Genomic DNA, 13,935 nt, shown 5'->3' on the forward strand with positions numbered 1-13,935 from the left:
GCCTCTCGAGGGAAGGGCAGCTAAGTAAGTAAGTTTATTCAGGTATACACAAATACAGTTACATAGATTGTCATACATAGCACAATATGTGTAGAGAACCTAGGATAACCCAAAAAAGTCAGACAGGGTGACTTATTTCCATTGGGGTCCTCTATGGAATTGAACCTGCCCTTCCTTTCCCTGGATTGATTATTAGATTTAGAGCAAAGTGCTACACCCATAGGGATTTTACAGTACTTGGGGAATGAAAGGCAACTGAGTTCAGTCCAATTCCTTGTATCAAGAACTTCTCACCAGCATCAAATGATCTCCCTTGAGGGCATCTTTGAATTGAACCTAAATGCTGTACAGCTGCTGCCAACAACAGCCAAAGAGTAACAACCAAATAACAAAGCAAACAACCAAACCACAACAAAAAAGCAAATAAACAATAAACAAGTAAAGAGACTAAGCAGACAAACCAAACAAAGCAACAACTAAACAATCACACAACCAAGCAAACAAGGAAGTGTGGTGACAGTACTTTCTCTCTCACCTGAGCATTACCTGAAGGGTGTTCCAAGGCTCAACACCCCTGGCCCGGTCCATGACCAGGCCTTGCGGTGGATCAGAGCCTGATCAACCAGGCTGTTACTGTTGGCTTCATGCAAACCAACATACAAACCAGTCCAGCTGGTCAGGTACTGTCTGTCTAGCTCCCTCTTGAAGACAGCCAGGGGGGTCTAATGGTAATGCTCCTTATGTAGACAGGAGGCACTTGAACAATCTTGGGCCCTTAAGTGTCCTGCTCTGCTGGGGTTTCGATAAGGGGTCCACCTTACCTGACAGGGAACATGTTGTTTCTGTTTCTATTTCCGAAGAAAACTCATGTTTCCTCATTTTTCATTGCCCAGCTTTGGGCAGTGTGGAAATAAGACAGTTCTTGATGACCACTGACTGTCTTTGGTTATCCTGGGTGGCCAATTCATCCCCTGGTTAAACATCTCAACAATTCTTATCTTAAGCAGGGCTCGATATAGTGGAAGCTGTCAATGACCCTTAAAAACACAAGAAGTTAGACCACAGCCCCCCTTGATGCTGGTGAGTCGAGGCTCTTGATCTTAGGAACTAGGCGAATGCTCAAATTCCTTGAATCAAGCCTGAATGCCTTCCATTTCCCCAGGCGTTGTATGACCCACACGGGTTTAGCACTGATTTTCTTGGGTTATCCTAGGTAATTTAGACATATTACTTATGTATGACAATTTGTGTAACTGTACACAAATAACCCGCACATAAAAGAGAGAAGCTTACGATGACGTTTCGGTTCGACTTGGACCATTGACAAAGTCACACTAACAATCAATCAATCAATCAAGGACTCACAGGTAAGGACCCACGAGGGGCAAGGGGCAAGTGGGGACAGTGCGAAGAATAGACGGTGAGAGGAATGTCTTGAGTCGAAGAGAGAAGAGTCAGGACTAGACCCAACTGCTAAGCCTGGATAAACAATAACGAAGACGACATAAAGACAACAGGGACTCTGCGGGTGCTGACTGCAACTTGCTGGAAACACATCAACTTGCAATGACTGGATACGGTTCAGGGACACTTTACAGCAAAGGCGATGCAAACGCACATCGCAAGCACTTCAGCCCGAAAAACGCACAAAGACACAGCTCTACGGCAATGGCACTTTTAAGTTATTTGAATATTTAAGCAAAAGTCAGGTAATTTATTTGTATTGTGGTGGAGGTGCCGGATCATATAACGATTGAAAAAGATTTACATCATTGTAAGGACGTCTGAGAGTATCTGCTAAGTATGTAGTCCAGTAGTCATGATACGCTTCAAGTCTGTCAAGTTGTTTGTCACTAAGCGTCTTCCAGTATACGTTCAAAGCTGGTGTGTTTGTCGTGAGGTGGAGAGATTCACTGGTGGCAAAGTCGTCCCACCTCACTCCCAACACCCAACGTAATGCACGATTCTGGATACGTTGAAATTTTAGTGCGTTTGTCTTGGCGGTTAACGTCAGAGCGAGTGGAGAGTAAGATAGTACGAACGAATGAACGAACGAAAGTTCAGGTAAGATCCCAAATGGGATGAGCGGAGAAGACGGGACAGACGAAGAATAGTGCTGGAGAGGAGTGTTCTTAGTTGTAGAAATAGAGCCAGGGCTTAACCCAGCAGCTAAGTCGATCGTGGGACAGACATCGAGAACACACATAGCAGGCTCTTCTGTTGGGACTCCGGTGGGTGAGTGGGGAAGTGTGGACAGACGATGAACAGTCGTGAGAGGAAGGTCTTGAGTTGTAGATGAAAGAGCCAGGGCTAAACCCAGCTGCGTGGCACTGCGAGGCAGTGTAGAGAGGGCATGTTGAGGACATAGAGGAGAGAGCAGACTGCAGACAGTGCTCGCTGACTGATATGCTTCAGGCTGAGGTGAAGAGCTGGTTTGGACGTCAGGTGTTGGGAAGGGTGTTGTGTGTTTGGCTACACTTCGCTGGTGATGGAGCCACTCTTGAGTCTTTTGAAGTCTCTCTTGGACATGTGGAATAGTTGCATTCTGAGGTTGGAGCAGTTCAGATTCGTCACGAGGTAAGATAGTGCATTTTCAAAAGGAATTTGGTGAGGTTTGGTGCAGGTGTACTTAACAGCTCCTTCTTTCGTTAAGTGGAGCATATCAGCTGCGCTCATTTCGGTTGGGAGGTTGGGGGTGGTGTAGAAGGTTAGAGACCCATTAAAGGCTTGGCTTAGGTAACGGTTGCCTGTGGTTTCTTCTTCGACTACTACTTCGTCGTTGTCCGAGGGTTGTTCATAATGTTCTGGTACTATTTCGTCTTCTGTGACTGTGTTGAGAGGAGGCAGGGAGTGTTGGTCGGTTGTGATTTGTTGGGCTGGTGGTGGGTGGTGAGAGGTGGCAGTAGACGGTGGTGTTGGTTCTGGAGTAGAGTCTTGGTCAGAGATACGAGTAGGACCAGGGGTTGAGGTGAAGTTAACAATGTCTGGAATTAGCTTGAGGAGGTCTTGTGATGGTGGCGAGTCTGGAAAGTTGAAGTTTGGCATGTTCTTTAGGCGAAACAGTTCATTGATTGTTGTGTTGAATGAGCCAGGGTTTGCAGCATTAGTAAGGTGTGCATACATCATACAGTATAGCACCTTGGATGGAACAGCGTCAGGAAGAGCGAAGAGGGACTGGCTGGGTGGAGATGATTGTTGTGTAGCTTGAAGGAGTTCGGTGGTATCTGATTGAATTTTTGCAATGGCGGCGTATGTTGGCGATTTAGGGTTGTTCTTCTTGGTTTCTTCAATGATTTTCTTAGACAGGACTTATTTACATAGAGGGCATTTTGCTGCAAGGGTGTGGTGAGTACCCCTGCAGTTGAGGCAGGTAGGAGAGGTAGTGGTAGAAGAACATTCCTTGAAGTCATGGCCGTCTTTACCGCAGTTTCTGCAGTACTTTTTCCCTTTCAGAGGACAGTCAGGCGTTGAGTGGTGATAGGAGTAGCAGGTCCAGCATGGCGAGATGTGGGCGAAACGTTCGGGTTCTATGTGACTTGGATGGATATGATAGTAGGAGATAGCTAGACCGTCAGACAGTGCTCTAGTAGCCATCTCGATGTTGGAGAAGGTTAGCTTGATCATTGTAGAGGCGTTGGGGATTTTGGTGATATGTTCAATCGACGCCCAGGTATTTTGTTCCTCGATAGAGGTCTTGAGATCCTCAGTCGATAAAGAAGTGACGAGTTTGTCCAGCCGTTTGACGAAAACGGAACGTTTCGCCAGCAAAAAAGGTGAAGGGGAGATGGTGAACTGTCGGTCTCTGAGGGTTTTCATAGAAGTGTCGGCGATCAGCTTTGTGGCTTCATAATTGTCGGTACAGACAACGATGAATGAGTCTTTCGTCGAGTTGATGGCTGTAAATTTAACCTGTAGGCAAGTCTTTACAACGGCAGCAAGGGCAAGTTTAGTAGAGTCATTTATTACTCCACTGTTGGGTTTGATCCTTACACGGTTTGCAAGCATCATGAAGGAGTAAGTCACGCACAGAGGTGCGTGAAAGGGGAAGTGGTGAAATAAAATAAATGAAGAAGGAACAGAAACACAAGACAGGAGAGAGAAAGACAACCCAGAGGAGAAAAGGAAAGAGGAAAGGGGAAGAGGAAGAAGAAAAAGAAAGAAAAAATGAGGATTCAGGTTAAGTCACGGGTGTTCTGAAGTTTGGAGCATTTTACAATGTAGTGGGAGAGGAAGGCATCTACAGAGACGAAGCCAGGGCTAAGGTTCATACAAGGAAAGTTGTGTATTAGAGAGGATTCAACTAGACGGCGACTGCTCGAGTTGGAAGTAGGGAAGACAGTTTTAGCAGAAGACCAGTCAATAGGATGGCTATGATCTCTGACGTGACAGAAAAGAGCATTGTTAGTGTCGGCAAGCCTAACACTATTTTTGTGCTCCCTAAGTCTGTCAGAAAGAGATCGACCAGTTTCTCCGAAGTATTGAAGAGGACAGGAGGAGCAAGAAATAGAGTAGACACCAGGAACATCTGTAGAGGGAGGAGAGGTATGAACGAGATTAGTGCGAAGAGTGTTAGTCTGGCGGAAGGTAAGCTTGATGTCTAAGGGACGGAGAGAATTGTTGAGATTAGAAAGACCGGAAATGTAGGGAAGGCAGAGGGTAGAAGAGTTCCCATGAGTAGAGAGTTTGGGAGAGAAGAAATTGCGTTTAGCACGTGAGACGGCAGAGTCTATGAAATGGGAAGGGTAGCCAAGACGGGAGAACGAATTATGAAGAGTGGAAATTTCTGCTGGAAGGAACTGAGGATCACAGATGCGGAGGGCACGGAGAAAGAGGGAGATAAGAACACTTTTCTTGACAGGGGAAGCATGATAGGAAAAGTAGTGAATGTACATGCCACTGTGCATAGGTTTACGGTAAACGGAAAAGGAAAAACCTGTATCTGAGCGGTGGACATGGACATCAAGGAAAGGAAGCAAGGAATTAGATTCCCATTCAGCTTTAAACTTAATGGAAGGGGCAAGATTATTAAGAGCTTCAAGAAAAGATTGGAAGAGACTGGAGTCATGAGGCCACAGAGCAAAGATGTCATCCACATAACGGAGCCAGAGTGAAGGTTGCACATCGAGGGTAGGAAGAAGAACAGTCTCGAAGTATTCCATGTAAAGATTAGCAAAGACAGGAGAGAGAGGAGAGCCCATAGCGACACCGAAGGTTTGAGAATAATATTTCCCTTGGAAGGAAAAGGAGTTAGAGTCCACACAGAGGCGGATCAGATCAAGAAAGACATCAGTGGGGATAGGGAGATGAAGAAACCTTTCATGGGCCTTCTCTCTAAGGAAATCAAGGACATCATCAAGAGGGACATTGGTGAAGAGGGACTCAACGTCAAGACTAAGCATCTTACAGGTTGGGAGAGAGCGAACCCGTTCAATGAAGTCTTGAGAGTGACGGAGGTGGGCAGGAGAAAAAGTACCAAGAAAGGGAGTGAGGGTTTTGGCCAGCCAAGAAGCAAGAGAATAAGAGACAGAACCTCTAGAGGATATGATAGGACGAAGAGGAATATCAGGTTTATGAGTTTTGGGAAGGCCATAGAAATAGGAAAGAGAGGGACAGATGACACGAAACCGTTGAACAAGGTCAAAGTCAGGAGGACAGAGTCCTTAGTTTTTTGTTGAAAGTTCTCTTGATGCGATCAAGAGGGTTGGAAACGAGAGGAGTGTAGGTGCATGAGTCACGGTATTGTGCCTTTTTGTTATTTATTTGTGTAACTGTGTTTATGTGTACCTGTACCTAAATAAACTTACTTATACTTCCCAGTGAATGTAATAATAATGAACCCAAGCAGTGGCATTGGTGGAGTGTCTTGCTTAATAAGATACCTGGCTCTACCGGTGTTTGCGCTATATGACCCTTGTAAGTTTAGCGCTTCTTTTTTATAATAATAATAATAATCTGCCTGTGTTTGCACTATATGACCCTTGTAGATTTAGCGCCTCTTTTTACTACTACTACTACTACTACAAAATAGAGCGAAAAACCAACGTCAAAGACCTGGGAGTGATCATGTCGGAGGATCTCACCTTCAAGGACCATAACATTGTATCAATCGCATCTGCTAGAAAAATGACAGGATGGATAATGAGAACCTTCAAAACTAGGGAGGCCAAGCCCATGATGACACTCTTCAGGTCACTTGTTCTATCTAGGCTGGAATATTGCTGTACACTAACAGCACCTTTCAAGGCAGGTGAAATTGCTGACCTAGAAAATGTACAGAGAACCTTTACGGCGCGCTTAACAGAGATAAAACACCTCAATTACTGGGAGCGCTTGAAGTTCCTGAACCTGTATTCCCTGGAACGCAGGCGGGAGAGATACATGATCATATACACCTGGAAAATCCTAGAGGGACTAGTACCGAACTTGCACACGAAAATCACTCACTACGAAAGCAAAAGACTTGGCAGACGATGCAACATTTCCCCAATGAAAAGCAGGGGTGTCACTATCACGTTAAGAGACAATACAATAAGTGTCAGGGGTCCGAGACTGTTCAACTGCCTCTCAGCATACATAAGGGGGATTACCAACAGACCCCTGGCAGTCTTCAAGCTGGCACTGGACAAGCACCTAAAGTCGGTACCTGACCAGCCGGGCTGTGGCTCGTACGTTGGATTGCGTGCAGCCAGCAGTAACAGCCTGGTTTATCAGGCTCAGATCCACCAGGAGGCCTGGTCACAGACTGGCCCGCAGGGGCGTTGACCTCCAGAACTCTCTCCAGGTAAACTACTACTACTAAAAAATTTGAAATTTCATGCTCTCATTGCTGTACGACCCTTATGGTTTAGTGCTTAGTTATGATTATAATAATCATGTTCCTATTTCTCCCTCGCAGCCAATTACAGTTGGTGCCCCACAAGGAAGTGTCCTTGGCCCTCTTCTCTTTCTTGTTTACATAAATGACCTACCAAATGCATCGCAACTACTCAAACCCACACTACTTGCAGATGACACTACATACGTCTTCTCTCACCCGAGCCCAGTCATGCTAGCCAATACTGAGAATACCTGATTACAGAAAATATCTACCTGGATGAGAACTAACAAACTCACACAAAACCTACTTCATTCAGTTTGGCAACAGAGCTACAGATGTCCCTCTTAACATAATGATAAACGGATCACCTATCACAAAGCTCACAGAGGGAAAATTCTTAGGAATCCACCTTGATAATAGACTCAAATTTCAAACACATATACAACAAATTTCTAAGAAAATTTCCAAGACCGTAGGCATACTATCGAAGATACGGTACTATGTTCCACAGTCAGCCCTCCTGGCCCTATATCACTCACTTATTTACCCCTATCTCACCTATGGAATTTGTGCATGGGGCTCAACAACAATAAACCATCTCAGACCATTAATTACCCAACAAAAGGCTTCAGTCAGAATGATAACAAATTCCCACTACAGGCAGCACACTCCACCAATATTCAAAACTCTAAACCTACTCATCATACAAAACATCCATACTTATTATTGTACCTACTACTTACATAGAACGCTTAACTCTGATATAAATCCTCCCCTCAAACGTCTCCTTACCAACCTCAACAGATCATTATTTATTATTAAAGATTAGCCGGTATTCTCCCGGCTCGGGCCTTTTCCAAGTGGTGGCCCGGCCTTGGCTCCCTCTTTGGGGAGTGTCTGAGACCTAAGTCTCCCATGGGAGGAGGCACAAGTACCTCCTCATCTTTGGGACCAACTGTCCCCAGGCCTAGCCACAAGCTAGGCCTCTCTGATCTGCCATCCCCGCCCCAAGGGGGCTAATGGGAATGACAGTCTTATGAGCTAAAGGCTCCGGCTCAGACACCTACCCTACCCTAGAAGGGTCAGGCATGGTATCGATTACACAACAACAGAACACATGACCATAACACAAGGCATGTCCATCTCACACTATGCAAAAACTTAATGCACATAAAAAGCCCAAAAATCTGTAATTCATTACCTGTGAATATAAAAGAAACACTGTTTATAAATTCAAGTCTACTTAAAAATCGCCTACTCACACAAAACTAAATAAATACTGAATAATTGTATCTCATAAATGTTTAACCTGTGACCCAATCAAACTTTGTTATTTTTAATTATATTACCTAACAGAATGCTCCATTCTACTGAATGCTCAGCAACACAGTAAATGACCATATGACCTGTCTTTGAAATACTCACTGTGCTTAATTGTTATCTGTTTACAATAATGTTTTCACCACTGAATATATCATTGCTTAATTAATCAAAGTTAAGATTTAGATTTTGCCACCGAAGTGGCTAGTTTATTGTGCACCCCATATCCATCCTGTGGACGGTAGCGCGAGAGCATATGGATACACAAAAGGCCTAGGAACTAGGCCCCAAAGGGTTAACAGGAATACATATGGATTTATATCTACATATCTATAGTTCACTTATCTGTTACAAGCAAATTTAGGAAATTTGCTTAGTATATCTGGTATCTTATTTTCATTAATAAGATATCTTGACATGTCACATAGGTTATTATACTGTCTGTCTCTGTATTCCTCAATAAGTGGACAATTAAGCACATAGTGTTCAAGAGAGTGACCATATGCCTGATCACATAATTTACATTTAGTTTGATCATCATCTGTGTGTCTCCCAAACTGCCAGAAGTACTTGTAACCAAGCCTAAGCCTGGCCACTACAACATCAGTCAGTCTGTTCACATTGCAAGTTGCTCCATAAACATACTTATCTACGTTCATGTTATCATAGTGGGTTATAGATCTACTCAGGCTTCTAACTGCATTCCTATAACAATCATCTTCATTATTTACTTCTCTCCTAATATTATTCCTAATGCTAGACACAGTTATACCAAAGTTATATTCTACGTTCTCCTTCTGGATACTCTTCTTGGCTAACATATCAACTTTATCATGAAGGAGTAATCCAATGTGTGATGGGATCCATAGCAATTGTACATTAATTCCTTTGTCCCTAATTTTTGAGTATCTATACCTGGCTTCCCCAATGAGCATGTTGTTGGAGTCATTATATGAGCCAAGAGCCTTCAATGATGACATAGAATCAGTAATGATGATAGAGTCAAGCTCAGTGTCATAGGTTAGCTTTAGCGCCATTAGGATTGCAAACAATTCAGTTTGCAGTGTAGACGCCCAGTTGTTAATTCTTATGCCTAACTCAACAAATTTATTATCGTTCTTAACTAGGGAGGTGGCAACAAGAGCAGATGCAGCCCTGCCAGAAGACTCCTGTTTAGATCCATCAGTGTATATAACTTGTGATAACTTATTACTACCAGCTAGGCGAAAAATTTCTTCTTGAGCAGTTGCTCTAACAAGAGATTTAAGGAAGGGATTACTAGCAATGAGCTTCTTGGGAGGGACTTGTAGGTATGTGATATTAAATGAACACATCTTCCATGGAGGGGTGAAATGCTCTTGTTGCCTACAGTGATACAGTTCATGCAGGTTATAAAACTTAATGCAATTGCACGTTTTCACAATCCATTTAGATCTGTGTGTATTTACCTCCAGACACTTGGTAAGATTCACTGTGACAGTGTATGGTTCGTTTCTCAACATTCTAATACCGAGTACAGTGTTAATTTCAACAATCCTATCACAATAATCAAAGTTAATTTTAAGCCTGCCCATAATTCTTTGCATACAAGGGGCTTTGGCATGTTACACTTAACCACTGTATTTTTTTGTACTTCAATGTATCATGTTCAAATTAATAAATAAAAATAAATAAATAAATAAATTCCCGCCCAGATTTGGGCAATATTTTTTTCATCCAGACTGAAGTGGAAAGGCTTAATAAAGCATCAACTTTGGTGGCCCTGAATGACCACCAACAAGAAGTAGAAATCATAGAAGTATTGTAGACTTCAGCGCCAGCCTTGGTTGACAGTGGATTGTAGACATTTCCCTCTACTCGGCCCTAATCATCGGTAAAAAAAAAAAAAATATTCACCTCGAAATTGTCATGGTGATGAATAAGATGTGTGCAACAGTTGGGTACCTTACTTGTTGAAGCGTTTCGCCTACGCAGTAGTCTTCATCAAAGTTATTCTAGGTAATTTACACTGAAGATTGAGACGCAACATATAGGAATCTTTATTAAAGAAACGTTTCGCCACAGTGACATCATCAGTCCAATATAAAACAGAAAGAGGCAACTGTGTGCCGAAACGTTTCCTTAACGATTCCTATGTTAAATAATTGTCTCAATCTTAACTTGAACTAATAGTTCACGTAGTAAGGGAAAGGGGTAGCTATTAGTTACCCCTTTATGTTTCATATTGGCCTGATGAAGCCACTGTGTGGCGAAACGTTTCCTTAATAAATGAGCAAATGCTAGGTTTAAGTCTATGCATGTCAGGTCAACCAATAGTTCAAAAGCTATAAAAATAAAGTGAATGCCAGGTTGAAGTTTCTAGATCTGCACAAGTAAGTTTATTCAGGTACATTACAACAAATTTAAATTTCTGTAGCGATCTTGCATTCAGGATTAAGGATTTAATTTCCTTGCATAGTTATTACAACCCAGGAATCTACAGCAGAAAAACTTTTGACTTACATTATCCTTCACCAAGCAAGAACAGAAGTATGTACAATATATACACTATGTACATTATTATTATTATAATCAAGGGGGAAGCGCTAAACCCGGAGGATTATACAGCGCCTGGGGGGGGATGTGGAAGGCATTCAGGCTTAATTCGGGGAACTGGAGCACAGATCCAATTCCCTAAATCAAGAGCCCCTCACCAACATCAAGGAACCTTCCTTGAGGGGTACACTATGTACTACAATAGGTATTAGTGCACTCCACGATAAGCAAGGCAGAATAGAAGCCACTAGAGAGCATACTGTGCTTCAGCCAACTCTAGAATGGGAATGACCAGGGCAGACAGGCGGGTGGTGTCTACAACACCTCTGCGATTGCCAAAACCATCTTCTCATTGGCTGAACCTGGGTACTGATTGAATGATAGGGCCCCATCGTCCGATCCTTAGTACTGGTTCGTTGGTTGGGGGAGATAGCCTTTCAGTGAAGGTGTGTACATGCGCCGAATAAAGGTTACATACTCTTTGCATGCCACAATAATTTACAATGTGTAAGTACAATATTGATTTGCTAAATGCAAAGAAAGCCACTATCATGCCGAGGCATTTTGGTCAGACTAAACCTAATGCTTTACAGACTACTTAATACTAGACATATATATCATAGTTGTTTTGAATTAAACATTGTTTTTTATACATCAACAGAGGTAGTAGAGGTTTAGCAGTAATTAAATTAACAAGTAGTTCAATCAATCCAATACAAAACAGAAAAGGGTAACTGTGTGGCAAAACATTTCCTAGTTTCCTAGTATGTTACCTCTAGGCTTTTAACTTCTGGCAATCCATGAAATATCACTGCCTGTACCATTACTTGTAATATTGTTTTTATTATGTGCAACTTCAAGATAATTACACTTATAAACCTCCACCTTACTACCTCTCACTAGTTTTAAGTACGTATAAATAAAATTGTAAAACAGTTAACCATTATTTCTCATCTATTTTTAAGTATTTACTATGTACTGTTATTTTGTCTAGTTTTGAGTAGTTACTATGTATTAGGATTAGTCTGCCCAAAATGCACCAGCATGATAGTGGCTATCTTTGTACTTAGCAAAACAAAATTGTAATTACACATTGTAACCTTTACAAAGAAATAAACCTTTATCTTTATCTTAGTATAACCCTAGTATGACCCATTAGTCAAAGTGAGTTACTGTATTTCCATTAGGGTACTTGGTTTGCATAACTATTAGACACAGTCAAATATCATTTATAATTCTTCTTCTTTCAACATACCAGCTGTATCCCACTGAGGTGGGGTGGCCCAAAAGGAAAAACGAAAGTTTTGCCTTTTAAATTTAGTAATATATACAGGAGAAGGGGTTACTAGCCCTTTGCTTCTGTCATTTATAATTGTTAACAATAAAAACAAACTAAAATGGTAAAAGTAGACAACTGCACCTTGGCAGATTTTGGCTTTTAATTATAGTTTGAATTGTACAATATTGAGTTGGTCTTTACATTTGTTGTGCAAACGGTAAAAATTGTAACCTAACAAAACCCATTTAACCTCAGCCAAGGTTTAGCACTTCTTTTTGATTATAATACTGTAATAATAATTAACCTCAACCTAAAATAACCTACATTAGTTATGAAAAATCATTTACTTATTTACATGAGTATTAAAATGAAAATATCAGTTAGCTGAATTGAATTATTATTATTATTATAATCAAGGGGGAAGCGCTAAACCCGGAGGATTATACAGCGCCTGGGTGGGGGGGGGATGTGGAAGGCATTCAGGCTTAATTCGGGGAACTGGAGCACAGATCCAATTCCCTAAATCAAGAGCCCCTCACCAACATCAAGGAACCTTCCTTGAGGGGAGCTGAATTGAAAACTAGCATGAATATAAGTCATGTGCATATAACAGTTACATGAATATCAATCACCTGAATATAAGAGTTACCTAGTTATTTGAGAGTAAGACACATGTGCAACATCTGGGTATCTTTATTGTAGACGTTTCGCCATCCAGTGGCTTTATCAATACAAATTCCAGGACATAACTTGAAGACAGTAGAACTATGTACAGAAGATGAGGTAATCAGTCCCTCAACCTAGGAGTAGGTGTTCGCACCTACTCCTAGGTTGAGGGACTGATTACCTCATCTCCTGTACATAGTTCTACTGTCTTCAAGTTATGTCCTGGAATTTGTATTGATAAAGCCACTGGATGGCGAAACGTCTACAATAAAGATACCCAGATGTTGCACATGTGTCTTACTCTCATCTTGTCGGTATTATATACCATTCGTACACACCTAGTTATTTGTTTTACTGCATTTATTGGACTCTCCTGTCTTTCAATGAGCACGCAGAATTTTCCTCCGACATCGTCACCACTCTAATGCCCTTACGTTCTTTATTTTCCCTCCTCACTGACAGTCCCACCTTTGACACAGACTCCCTCTTTGACTTTTTGACAGGAACAGATTTATTACACAAACTTTCAAAATCCTTCCTTTAGCACTTCTCACAGTCTCTCCTAACTTTACCTTTAGTACTGTCATCTCCACCCTTATTTATCCTTAGATCCTGCATCAATTTCTACCCTGCAGTGCTGCATGACTCTAGTAGGTTTAGCACTTCCTTTTGATTATAATAATAATTTTACTGCATTTACATACTGTATATCATTTAATAGACAATTAAGGTACTGTTTATGCTAGTTTATCCTCAACTAATCTTATTATTAACATTAGAAAGCAGTACCAATGTAGCCCTTAACTACCCCACTCCCACACCAACAACAAAAACTGTAACAGTAAAAGAAAGAAACTGGAGTATGAGAAGAAACATCAAAGTAAACTTCACATATCCTACAGAGGAAGGGTAAATGAATGTCAGCATAAGCTAACAGGTAGTGAGGAAAACATCATTTGCAGGGAAACCTTTATTACAGAGTTTCTTATAGAATTGGGCTTTATCAAGATTTCAAAGTAAATTGCATGTACTTTCTTGAAAAAGAAAACCTAAGGTGGATAGATTGTAAATATCTTCTTACTCCTATTCTCTCTGTCATTATGGCATAAGAGAAACAATAAGAGTTATGTTCACAGAAAGTTAGACAAGATACAAGAGAAGAAAAGAATAATGCGGAATGGTTAATAAGAATGGATTCTGTATGGCCTATGCATACAGGTCATACAATATCTTTCTCATGGTCTTGTTTGATGTGGTACTTAAACCAGTAATTGGAACAGGATTATGCAACCAGTGGATCCATAAAAATTGTGATCAT

Source organism: Cherax quadricarinatus, chromosome 51 (genome assembly GCF_038502225.1).
Source record: "Cherax quadricarinatus isolate ZL_2023a chromosome 51, ASM3850222v1, whole genome shotgun sequence".
NCBI lineage: Eukaryota > Metazoa > Arthropoda > Malacostraca > Decapoda > Parastacidae > Cherax > Cherax quadricarinatus.